At 42.4% G+C, this 12144-nt stretch overlaps 2 protein-coding genes across 6 annotated transcripts in view; one reads left to right on the top strand and one right to left on the bottom strand.

Moving 5' to 3' along the window:
* CHCHD7 (coiled-coil-helix-coiled-coil-helix domain containing 7) overlaps positions 1 to 4607 on the bottom strand; it is a 47121-nt gene extending 42514 nt beyond the window's left edge. The window contains exon 1 of one of the 2 annotated variants that reach the window (XM_073631651.1): positions 4450 to 4607. The gene's annotated coding sequence lies outside the window, so the exon portion shown is untranslated. The remainder of the gene's footprint in view (positions 1 to 4449) is intronic. The other variant, XM_073631652.1, reaches the window with a different exon arrangement.
* Positions 4608 to 4808: 201 nt separating this feature from the next.
* Positions 4809 to 12144, top strand: part of PLAG1 (PLAG1 zinc finger) — a 97265-nt gene continuing 89929 nt past the window's right edge. For all 4 annotated transcript variants that reach the window (XM_073631650.1, XM_073631647.1, XM_073631649.1 and 1 more), the window contains exon 1: positions 4809 to 5033. The gene's annotated coding sequence lies outside the window, so the exon portion shown is untranslated. The remainder of the gene's footprint in view (positions 5034 to 12144) is intronic.

Genomic DNA, 12144 nt, shown 5'->3' with positions numbered 1-12144 from the left:
AGAATGATCAGGGGTGGGTAGTGGGGTTCCCCAGGGTTCTGTGCTGGGACCAATCCTATTTAATTTGTTCATAAACGACCTGGAGGATGGGATAAACAGTTCAATCTCTGTATTTGCAGACGATACTAAGCTAAGCAGTGCAATAACTTCTCCGCAGGATGTGGAAACCTTGCAAAAAGATCTGAACAAATTAATGAGGTGGGCAACTACATGGCAGATAAGGTTCAATGTAGGAAAATGTAAAATAATGCATTTGGGTGGCAAAAATATGAATGCAATCTTTACACTGGGGGGAGAACCTCTGGGGGAATCTAGGATGGAAAAGGACCCAGGGGTCCTAGTAGATGATAGGCTCAGCAATGGCATGCAATGCCAAGATGCTGCTAACAAAGCAAACAGAATATTGCCATGCATTAAAAAGGGGATCAACTCCAGAGATAAAATGATAATTCTCCCACTCTACAAAACTCTGGTCCGGCCGCACCTAGAGTATGCTGTCCAGTTCTGGGCACCAGTCCTCAGGAAGGATGTACTGGAAATGGAGCGAGTACAAAGATGGGCAACAAAGCTAATAAAGGGTCTGGAGGATCTTAGTTATGAGGAAAGGTTACGAGCACTGAACTTATTCTCTCTGGAGAAGAGACGCTTGAGAGGGGATATGATTTCAATATACAAATACCGTACTGGTGACCCTACAATAGAAATAAAACTATTCCGCAGAAGAGAGTTTAACAAGACTGGTGGCCACTCATTAAAATTAGAAGAAATTAGGTTTAACCTTAAACTACGTAGAGGGTTCTTTACTGTAAGAGCGGCAAGGATGTGGAATTCCCTTCCACAGGTGGTGGTCTCAGCAGGAAGCATCGATAGCTTCAAGAAACTATTAGATAAGCATCTTAATGACCGCAACATACAGGGATATACAATGTAATACTGACACATAATCACACATAGGTTGGACTTGATGGACTTTTTTTTCAACCTCGCCTACTATGTAACTATATGTGTCCTTGTCCGCTCTGCATAGCGCAGTGGACAGGACCTGTCACCTGCCTACTCAGCGGGGATCAGCGGAGAGCTCCCCCGCTGAGCATGTGGATTCTGTTTGGACGGATCCACCCCGTGTGAACGGGGCCTAACATGCAAAAGCACGTTCTTGCAATCCACTTCACTGGAAAACATCTGAATGGACCCTTAGAAGAACCTGTGTCACATGGGCTCTACTATTGCATGCCTATTCATTCAATGACGTCTGACTGTCCTACCCATCTAATGGCTTCAAATATAACTAAAAGCTCTGGAGAGAGGGATTAGAACTCCTATCAAATTTTATTGATGTCTGTGCCCTTTAGGAAGATTCACCCTCTATTTTTCCTATTTACCGTTATCACAGAGCAAAAGAGAAAGAAAATCACAAATTTTAGGATGACACCACAACAGTAGTAGAGAGTAAATCTTCCAATGGGGACACCAGTTCTGGTGATTTTCTGTAAAGGTGAATTTACCCTTTAAAAGAGAAATAAAGGATTTTTATTTTGCCCCCCAATTATACTTATCTAGGGGGATGCAGCATTGATCCAATGCTGCATCTGTCCCCTGGAGCCTCTACACTGAGAACCGATCGATCGAACATCGCTGATCACTGACAACTCCCCGAGTAGAGAGCTGCCGACTGTCAATTAGCAGCTCTTCCCCTCCACAGCCCAGCGCTCTTCTCGCTCACTGGATCGCTGGGCTGCGGAGGGGAGCGGCCGTCTCAGGCTCTCAATGGCTCGCTGAGAGGCTGAGACGGGTGTCAGTCCAGGCACCTGGCGGATCCCGACTTCCATTGTTGAGATGACGCGGTGCCTGGACTGATTCCTGTGACATCAGCAGAGAGCGGACTTCAGCCCGCTATCTGCTGAAAACGGGTCATAGGAGTGCAAAACGAACTGCGCTCCTGTGATCCATAGGGGAAGTCCAGCCAATCGAGCTTTGGCTATACTTCTCCTTTAAAAGAGATGTATGTTTTTTGTTTTATTTTCCAGAATCATACTTACCTAGGTGGATGCTGCATCTGTCCCCCAGCGCCTCTTCACTGAGAACCGAGCGATCAAACACCACCAATGGCTCAGTTCTCTCAGCTTCCCAAGCAGAGAGCTGCTGACTGTCAATCAGCGGCTCTCCGCTCTGCATTCTCTTCGCTCATTGGAGGAGCCAAGCTGTGGAGGGGCGGGAAGCAGCCGTCTCAGGCTCTCAGCGGCTCGCTGAGAGGCTGAGCGGGGTGTCAGTCCAGGCACCTGGCGGATCCAAACTTTATCGTCGTGATGACGCGGTGCCTGGACTGATTTCTGTAACGTCAGCAGAGAGTGAACTTCAGCCCGCTGTCTGCTGAAAACGGGTCACAGGAGTGAAAAATGAATTGCACTCCTGTGAACCATAGGAGAAGTACAGACAAACGAGCTTTGGCTATACTTCTCCTTTAAGAAAAAAAAAAGGGGGGGTGCATTGGACTGCATTAAAAACACACCAAAAACGCACTGGAACACCTTAAAAACACGCATGCAGAAAAGCTTCTGGACTGCGTTTCTATGGTGTGAACTGGCCCTAAATCTTATGGAACTCTTTCCACCGGTCTGTTGCTTTTTGGCTGTTTTCACACTGCTCCGTTGTTGATAAAAACGCATCATGCCTCCCTTTAAAGGGTTGTAAACCCTCAATGCATTCTATGCATTAAGGTGAAATACCTACTGTGATGCAGCAGCCCCCCCCCCCCCCCCGAGCCCCCCTTTTACTTACCTGAACCCGGTCTTTCCAGCGACGAGGAGGAGCACACCAGCTCCAGTGGTGTCTCTGTCCTGATTGGATAGATTGATAGCAGCACAGCCATTGGCTCCCGCTGCTGTCAATCAAATCCAATGACGCAAGAGCCAGGGCCAAGTCCTGCTGTCTGTGTAAATGGACGCAGCAGCAAGACAGAGGAGCGCGCCCGCACGAGTGCCCCAAGGGAGAGTGGCTCTCCAACGGGGTGTTTAGTCAGATTAGGCGACCCGTCAGAATTTGTAATGGAAGTAACGTTCCGTCGCTGTAAGGATATAGTGAGAAGGCGGCGAGCGGACATTTTCTTACACCCACTGGAGTTTTGCATTTCACACTTACTTTTAACAGTAAACTGAGCTTATAAGGTCAAATACAGTATTTAGAAGTCCGACGGACTGTTTAGATGTTCAATTTTAAAAGCAGCGGCAAACCTGCTGCTCTCACAGGTTTGCAAATCTGACTGAACACCTCTGATTTTATAATTCAACATGTAAACAGTCCATCGGATTTCTAAATACTGTATTTCACCATATAAGCTCCGTTTACTGTAAAAAAATAAGTGTGAAATGCAAAACTCCGGTGGGTGTAACAAGATGTGCGCTTGCCCCCGTCTCACTGTATCCCTACTGTGGAGGAGTGTGGGGTGTAGCAAGATGGCGGCGACGGAACCTCACCTCTGTTACAAATTCTCACGGGTCGCCAAATCTGATGAACAGGAGGAGCCAGGAGGTCCGCAGAAGGACCCCAGAAGAGGAGGAGGATCAGGGCAGCTCTGTGCAAAACCACTGCACAGAGGAAGTAAGTATGACATGTTTGTTTTGTTTTTTAAACAAACCTTTGGATATCCTTTAAATCCTGTGTACATTTTTACACCAGTCTGCTGTGTTTTTTTGGCTATTTTCACACTGCTCTAGTTTAAAACGCAGTAAAAACACATAATGCATCCCTTTGGATTCTACTGAACTCTTCACACCAGTCAGTCGTGTTTTTAAAAGTCCTGCTTATAGCATTTTTGGTGCAGTAAATAAAAACGCGCTTCTTCAATGAAATGATTGGAAACTGCAGCAAACATGTAACGCACCACAACAAAAACGCATATGCATCCCTTTGGATTCTTTGGAACTCTTCACACCAGTCATGTTTATAAAAGTCCTGCTTATCGCATTTTTGGTGCAGTAAATAAAAACACGCTTTTTCATTGAAATGAATGGAAACTGCAGCAAACATGTAACGCACTGCCACAAAAACGCATATGCATTTTTGCACTGGAGCAGTATGAAAGCAGCCTTAGGAGCTGACTGGAGTGAGATGTGTGTCAGAATATCATAAGGAAGGGTGAAGTGACAGGAGTGTGAGGGAGGAAGCAGGAAGGAGGGCAGTAATGGCAGCCTCCATGTGTCCTCAGGCACAGGACTACCTGGTGACCCCCTCCCCCACACACACATCCCAGTGTACCCCATAGAGCAGCCCAGGCCATGCAGACACCGTGTGAGTGGAGCTCAGCAGTCATGACCCTGACCCCCCCAGGAGGAGGACATGTGCTGCACACACACACTGGGGTGACAATGACAAGCCTGTGTGTGGCCGGTGGAGGAGCACAGCCTCGGACAAATAGAAGGAAGGGCGGAAGAGCCAGCGGGGTGACAATACCTGTGACCGGGAAGGTCATAACAACCCCCTCTCACAAGTCGGAAAACTCCAATTCGAAATACGTCAACTTCTCGCCTCGCTCCCCTTTAAGTAGTAGCGCACTCTAACCTGCTAAACAAACCCCCGCCCCTTCTACACTGACAAGTCCCTCAGCCAATCCCCAGCAACCTTTTCCTGACTGTCACCCCCGCCAGCCAATCCTTCTACGTCCCGCCCCAACCTGCTCCCCGCCCTGGACCCGCCCCACAACAGCGCTCCGAAAAAGACTGGCGCGCCCTCCAGCCAATCCCCGGCCGGCCCGGTGACAGCACCGCCTAGGCCATTGGCTGCGGCTCCGCGGACCGCGGGCAAGGCGGCGGAGCTTAGCGGCAAAACAGGGCGGCGTTTGAGGTGGGCGCGTCTCCCGGGGCAAGTTTGGCTGCTCCGCAGCGCATACACTACAATGGCTGCTGGAGAGAGGGGAAAGCAAACAATTTCCAGGCCCGCAGCGTCCAGGCGAAAATATGGGAAAAAAATTATTAAAAAATCGGAAAGGCGCGTAAACCCCGAAAATCGACCGTAGGAAGGATGTTAAGGCTCCCGCGGTGAGTTTGCGGCTGGTTTGGGCTGGCGCAGTCCCTTCTGAAGCGGAGAAAATCAGGGTTATTTAAATTATGGGAGAGGGGGGGGACGGGAGAAGGAGGAGGAGGGGGGAGAGGGAGAGAGCTGGGCAAAAAAAAAGTTCTAGCACTTCACCCCCTCCTCTCCGCCTGTGCCGGGACTGGACTGGGGGGGTCCTGGGGGGCACTTGGGGGGGGGGGGAGTTGCACTTTTGGGGAAATTCATTTAATCAGAAGGGGGTGCATTAAATGGTGGCATCTTGGGGGACAAAGTAATTCTTGGTGGTGGGGGGGGGCAAGGGGGGGTGACCCCATGTTGGGACCCCAAGTTGGGACCCCGGAGAGAAGCTCAGGATGGAAGTTGTGAGCAGCTTTTTCTTTCTTTCAGTGAATCTAGTGACAGGAGGCTGCAGAGAGGAGGAGGGGGAGAGAGAGAGGAGGGGAAGACATTAAAGGCAGACCAAAAAAATAAGGGAAAATAATCAGTATAAAATCCCCAATCTGCCCACACTGCCCCGATCTCCATGGGGGGCACCCCGGGGGGCTCCCCATCCATCCTGCACTCCTTTCATCCTTAATCCGGGGCTCCTTGCTGCATTTCCATGCCCTTCTTTACAGGGGGGGCTGCAGGGTCCTATCTGATCTGACCCCCCCCTTCTGCCCCCCCCCTTTCTATAAGATGGGGGTGCCCATACCGATCGTTATGTGCCCCCCCCATCCTCTTTCCCTGCATCGATGGCCGGATCGGGCACAGAGGACGGGTTCCTGGGACAGCTTGTTGTCAGTATCATAAACAACCAAAATGGAGGGAGAATAGAAGGCATAACTATATAAAAAAAAATCCTAAAAAAAATCCTAAAAAATCCCAGCTTTGCCCATCGGTCCCGGTGTTTCGCAGCATCGCACGGTCCCGGCTTTTCCAACTTGCCTCCTTAACCATTCCGTCCCCGCAGCCCTGCCAGCTTTTTACACTCATTCTCCTATTTTTTTCCCTTTCATAAAAAGTTTGTAAAAGTTTTTGTAAAGTGAAGATGGGGGCTGGTGGCGAGGAGTCCGGGGCAGGCGCCTGTGTTGATGTTTTCTGTCTTTTATTACTTTATTATTGAAAAAAAACAAACAAACAGACAAACAACTACAAAAAACAAAACAAAAAATAACATAATCAACGTGGATGGGGAGCTGGCATGATGTGTGTGAGAGCAATTCATGGCTGCCTTTTTAGAAGTGGCTGTGGAGGTGATGTGAACTGTCTTCCTTGTCACTTTTCTACATGCTAAAAAAAAAAACTTATCTTTGCAAAGCAAGCTCTTGCCTCCCCCCCCCACCCCCCGCCGCTGTGAACACTCAGCCATTGCATTGCTCTTCTAAAGGCTGCAAGCTTGTGTTCTTCATAGTGCTGAGCTGATGAAGGGGGGCAACTAATGTGGCATCATCAGTCCTTTTTTTTAGTTTTTTTTTTATTTAGGGTTGCACTGTATACACTTCACCTGCTGTAAGAGATCCAGCAGTTCCTGCTGCTGATTTACCCCCCCCCCTTCTTTAGTATACAGCAACATGCATATTGCATTGTGTGCAATGGGAAGGAGATGGAGCTGCTGCTGATGCTGTGATCCACGTGGGGCTGGGGGCAGAGGAGATGCTTTAAAAAGACAGGAGCACGTTGTCCAACTCCTGCACTGGGCTCATTCTTTAGTGGCTTTGTACATTTCCATCAAAACCTTGCTGCATAACCAATGCTTTGTGGATTCTCCGTTGTATTTTCTGCTATAGTCAAGCTGTTGGGTGTAGTAGGAGCTTCCTGCATGGGCACCATAGTTCTGAACATGTGAAAGTGGTCAGACATGTAAAGTGATAAGATTTCAAAGTAAAAATGTTGAAATATGACTATCTAGCCCTAAGATCCATGTCTAATGCTCATTCTTATGCAACACTACACTGGTGACATGAGCAGCAGCAGCAGAAAGCTAGCTGAATGTGTGTTAGTTTCCTGTACACATTTCTTTAGACAGCATCTCTTTCTAAGGCAACCTAAGCATGCAGAAGGGTGGACATCTAACACATGTTATGTACAGAGTTTGAATTGTGGTTATATTATTAGTATTATCATTATTGGGCTACATGTGCACTGGCTTAAAAATCACTGTGACTACAGGAGTTTTGTGTTCTACAAGCTAACGTTCTATGTGTCCATGCACATTAGGATGGCTACAGGCATATTTTAAGCTCAACGTTTAAAGGCAAGACAAAAACCCTTCTGGTTTGCGTTCCTGATTGGAGCTTTCGGTCGGAAAAAAAACACAAAATTCTCCTAAACTCATCTAAACGTTGTACAAAAAACGCTCTATATGAGCATTTTTTCCTGCCAAAGGAAATTGAGTTTTTTTAAGCCCAGTGTGCATGGAGCCTTAGACAGCATCTCTTTCTAAGAAAATCTATGCATGCAGAAGGGTGGACATCTAACATGTTATGTACTGAGTTTGAATTGTGGGTATATTATTATTATCATTATTATACAGAATTTAGTTTGCGCAGAGCTGCACAATGTTAGGGCAAACAGTACAGTTGCAATTCAACTTTTATACAACATATGTTTGCACTTTAATTTATCATATATATGCAACTTTGTTACTTATTAGTGCAGCACTTGTTTATTAATCTGTTTTTGCACAATTTATGTAAATTGTGATGTTTGCAGCTCCTTTAATTCTTTTAGCGCAGTATCTTTTGAGTGATAATTCAATAGAGGGGTTGATTTACTAAAACTGGAGAGTGCAAAATTCTGGTGCAGCTGTGCATAGTAGCCAACCAGCTTCTAACTTCAACTTGTTCAGTTGAGGTTTACCAATACAACTTGGAAGCTGATTGGTTTCTATGCAGAGCTGCACCAGATTTTGCACTCTCCAGTTTTAGTAAATCAGCCCCATAGTAAATTGATTGTGAAATCCGTCATGAGGCAAAGTAATTTGGGAGGTTTTTAGATATAGAGAATACAACAGTAAATATGATCATCTTTGACTATGAAATTCATAGGACAGGCTAGCCAAGTATTAGGTTAATAATAACAAGTAATTAAAATATTCATTTTGTGATGCACAATACTTAGAAGGACAATAGTGTTTTTTTTTAAAAAGCCACTTCTTTAAAATGTGGTTCTTCATGGTCCTCATATGTTCCTGTATTGCTGCTCATGCGATGTGTAAAAATACAATTGATCACTAGTTGGCATCTTTATATTGCAAATTTATAAATCATTTTTGTGTTGTCTTAATCAGATTCTTTATAAGAACTGATGAATCTAAATATATCTCATCTTTTGGAAATAAAAGCTATTTTTAGAAAGAGATTTGCATTAAAACATGCAATTACAATTTTCATTGTTGCTTTGTAATCTGTAAAATCAATTGAAATGAAACCAAATGAAGAGAGATCCTTTATCTGGTGTAGTTCTTGAAAGTTGAGTCACAGTGCTCAGTTCATTTATTTGACACATAATGAGCTTGTTACATTTTAATCTTTGCTACATTTTAGCTTTTCTTCTGGCTGATAGTGTAAAGTGGCTGTGTACAGTTTAGTTCTGTTAAATCTTTGAACAGCTTCTGCTTGTTGTATGCCTCCTTATATCTGTGTATATGACTTGCTGGTGCCTGAGTGACATGTCCTAAATATCCATTCTATATTGGGCCTTTTCAAGCCCTTATAATTGCTGCCATGTAAAGGTAACATGCATTAACATTTGGATTAAGCTAAATGATGCTGGCATGTACATCTTGAACAATTACATTATATTGTAGCTTGGTTAAAGTAAATATTTGATGGAACAGAATGGTTTTGTATAGATTCTCATGGTTGAACTATAGCTGTGTATTTGAGCTATCAAGATGAAATAGAATCATTTAACCTTTTTTCTACATTCAATAGAGTACTGTTACTTGTATGAATGTAATGATGTGCAGTGCATCGAAAGCCATTATTTTGTTATTTAAAAAGAAGTTGTGTCAGTAGTTTGCAGTTGTAGCAAATCAAAATAACATACTGCTTTGTTTTTACATGTTATTAGCCTGTTATTAAGGGGAATATGTAATTTTGATAAACCTTCAGCTATTTTTTTGTGTTGGAAGGTGTGATAGATGATTTGTATTGTGTTGTATTTATAATACTGTTTAAGATAATTGTTTTTCTAATGTACTTCTCTTGTGATGCATATGAACCTATAGGGGTTTTAGACCATTGCATAAAGTGTTTATAACTGACATATTTTGATGAATTCAGTTATCACATTACAGTTTCAGTTTTGACTGGGTTTTCTTATAAAATGAAACTGATAAGTGTTCTATTCATTAGTTGCAAGTTAGCTCAGTTACTTTTTTCTGTATCTTACAATAATGTGAGGGTATTTGCGTGGCTTTGGCATTAAAAGTTTAATTAAATACCCTACATTCATGTTTTCTGTACTTCCTAGGGTTGACAGAAATACATTTCATTGCCTGAATTATTTATTTAGCATAACTATAAAGTGATGGATATTAAGTGTTTTTGTTACAGTTTTTAACGACATTTGAAAAAATGATCAAACTAGATATGTGGAATGAAGGTGGTCTAGTGGGAGGCAATATTTTTCAACACATAGCTGACATCCTGTCCAGATATCCTATAGAAGAAAACTACTAGGGGTGATTTTGTTGTCTGCTTTTGTCTAAGATGGCAGCTAACACAGCACAAGTATGTCTAGCGCATGGAAATGTCATAGACCTTGTTTTTGGACAAGTGTTAGTATTTTTACACAGAGAGAGGTTGATTTTTCTAAAGCATTAGAGACCGTGTACTGATCTTAATAAATTAGGTGAATTAATCATGTGCCAGAAAAATAAAACCTTTTTTTTTGTATTTCCTTCACACATGATTAGGTATTCAGAGTAAACACATATTCCCCTTATGCACTAACATTAACCTTAATACTACTTTAGTAAATCAAACCCATATTATTGAATATTAATAGATTATCTTGCATGTTATGTACATTTTGTAGATGTCTTTTGAATCAAAGAGATATATTCTAATGTGGCAGTTTATTAAAAGCTTCTTTAACTGTTACTGTAGTTGCAGTTTTGATAGGAAATTAATGTATCATTAGTAGTACCAACACATTAAGCAACTTCTGAACTCGTACTGTTTCGTCTAATAGGCAGTCACTGGGGTTTACATACTATAGGCAAAATACACTGTTCACTTTGAAAAGAGGGTGTTCCCTTAACTTAGTACAAAGGTGAAGCTCTGATGACTTCCATAACCCAATCATGTGCAAAAAAAAAAAAAACACTTGGGTTGATTTACTAAAACTGGAGAATGCAAAATCTGGTGTAGCTCGATTGGCTACCATGCACAGCTACTCCAGATTTTACACTCTCCAGTTTTAGTAAATCAGCCCCACTGTGTTTTTATTTGCCTTGCACATGATTGGGTATTTTCTGCAAAGTAAATTTTAACCACATTACTAAACTAAGAGAAAATTCCATTGCAAAGTGTAAATTCCTTTGCAAAGTGAATAGTCAGATTGCCTTTAGTAAATCCACATCTCTGAACACAGATGACACTCATGTGACCCTTGTTGCTAAAGTGAGCCAATAGGGTACAAGTTGGAGCACGTAATATGATACTGCTGCAAACATGGCAGAGCAAAGGAATAAGACAAATGTAACAGGAACCTTGTGTTATAGTGTTGATCAGTAGCTACATGCCATTAATGCATCATATTCTATTATAGGTAGTTGGGAACAAGGTATACATTACACATTTGTAAGTGCCATGTAGGTTGTCTTGCTAGGATTTAATTAACATAATTTTCCCTGTAAATATTGCAGTTGCTAAAACGACATGCTCATTATGGTGTGGTAAAGCTGTAATCATCTAATTATTGATTTAAACAATTATTTCTACAGAATGGCTGGCTGATCTTTTAGCTGCTCGGTTTTTATAGCCCTGTAAAACAGCTTTGTGGTTCATGGGTAGCATTGATCTTAAGTGATCAAATAGTGTATTTTATAATCCACTTTGCTTCATCTTCTTGAACCAAAACACACTGGCTTGATTGTTTTTTTCCAATTCGGAAGTCACTTGGTATAAATGTATTTTGTGTTAGAGTTGTGATGCCTATTTTGTAACTTTTCATTGATAAGGCATACATCCTTATATTATATACTTAAATAAATGTTATATGTGAGGCAAGATTTTTGTTTAACACATCACCCTGTCATTGGAGTTGGATTTCTTAATCCTAACATTTTATCTGCTCTTAGAGACTTGGCAAAATGATACTTTATTTGATGAACTGCTTTATATTCAAGCATTCTTTTGTAGGGTGACATATTCAGTTTTTTACTGTTTAATGCCTTGTTTTATGTGTAGTCTATCACCATACATGGGGCAGCCATGTTTCCTTGGTATATATACATTGTGCTCAGTGATTGTGATCTATATAAATACACCCTCTAGGTGGCTTATTTTGTAGCTGATTTTATCCCCTCATTGAGCCAGGTTTCTATAATTGATTTTTGCCTTATTCCTTGAGTAAGGATGCTGACTGAAGTTTATGGTGCAGATAAAGTTGAGCAGTGTTTCCTATACACTTGTTCTATTCTGACAACAATTCATGTTTGCAGATATACACACAGATAGTTGGGTCACATAGCTGAGACACTAGTCACATGCCCTTTGCACATGAACTGTTGGTAGGACTTGAGAACATCTACAAATTTCTGTATGACGTTCAAAAGGGAAACATGGCTTACCAAGCAAGGAAAATGTGACCATCAATTTATTTTTAGTATGCACCCCTCGTACTCTAAGACTGAAGTTTTAGGGCAAATAAAAGTGGAGCAACTCTTGAGCTGTTATCCATTGTAACCAATTGCCCTCCCTGCTACATGTGAAAGATAACACCTTGTTGGTTATCATGGGCATCTGTTATACTGTTGTTCAAGTTTTTTCTTTGTTCAACTTTTTGAAAATCATCTCAAGTTGTTTTCCTCTAAATCGTTTTGTCCAAAAGAGATTAAAAGAAAATTTAAGCAAGTTTTATATATGAATGATCGAATACTAC

The sequence above is a fragment of the Aquarana catesbeiana genome, linkage group LG05 (assembly GCF_042186555.1).
Source record: "Aquarana catesbeiana isolate 2022-GZ linkage group LG05, ASM4218655v1, whole genome shotgun sequence".
Lineage (NCBI taxonomy): Eukaryota > Metazoa > Chordata > Amphibia > Anura > Ranidae > Aquarana > Aquarana catesbeiana.
The sequence above is the reverse complement of the archived record's forward strand: the minus strand, read 5'-3'. Positions and strand labels throughout refer to the sequence as shown.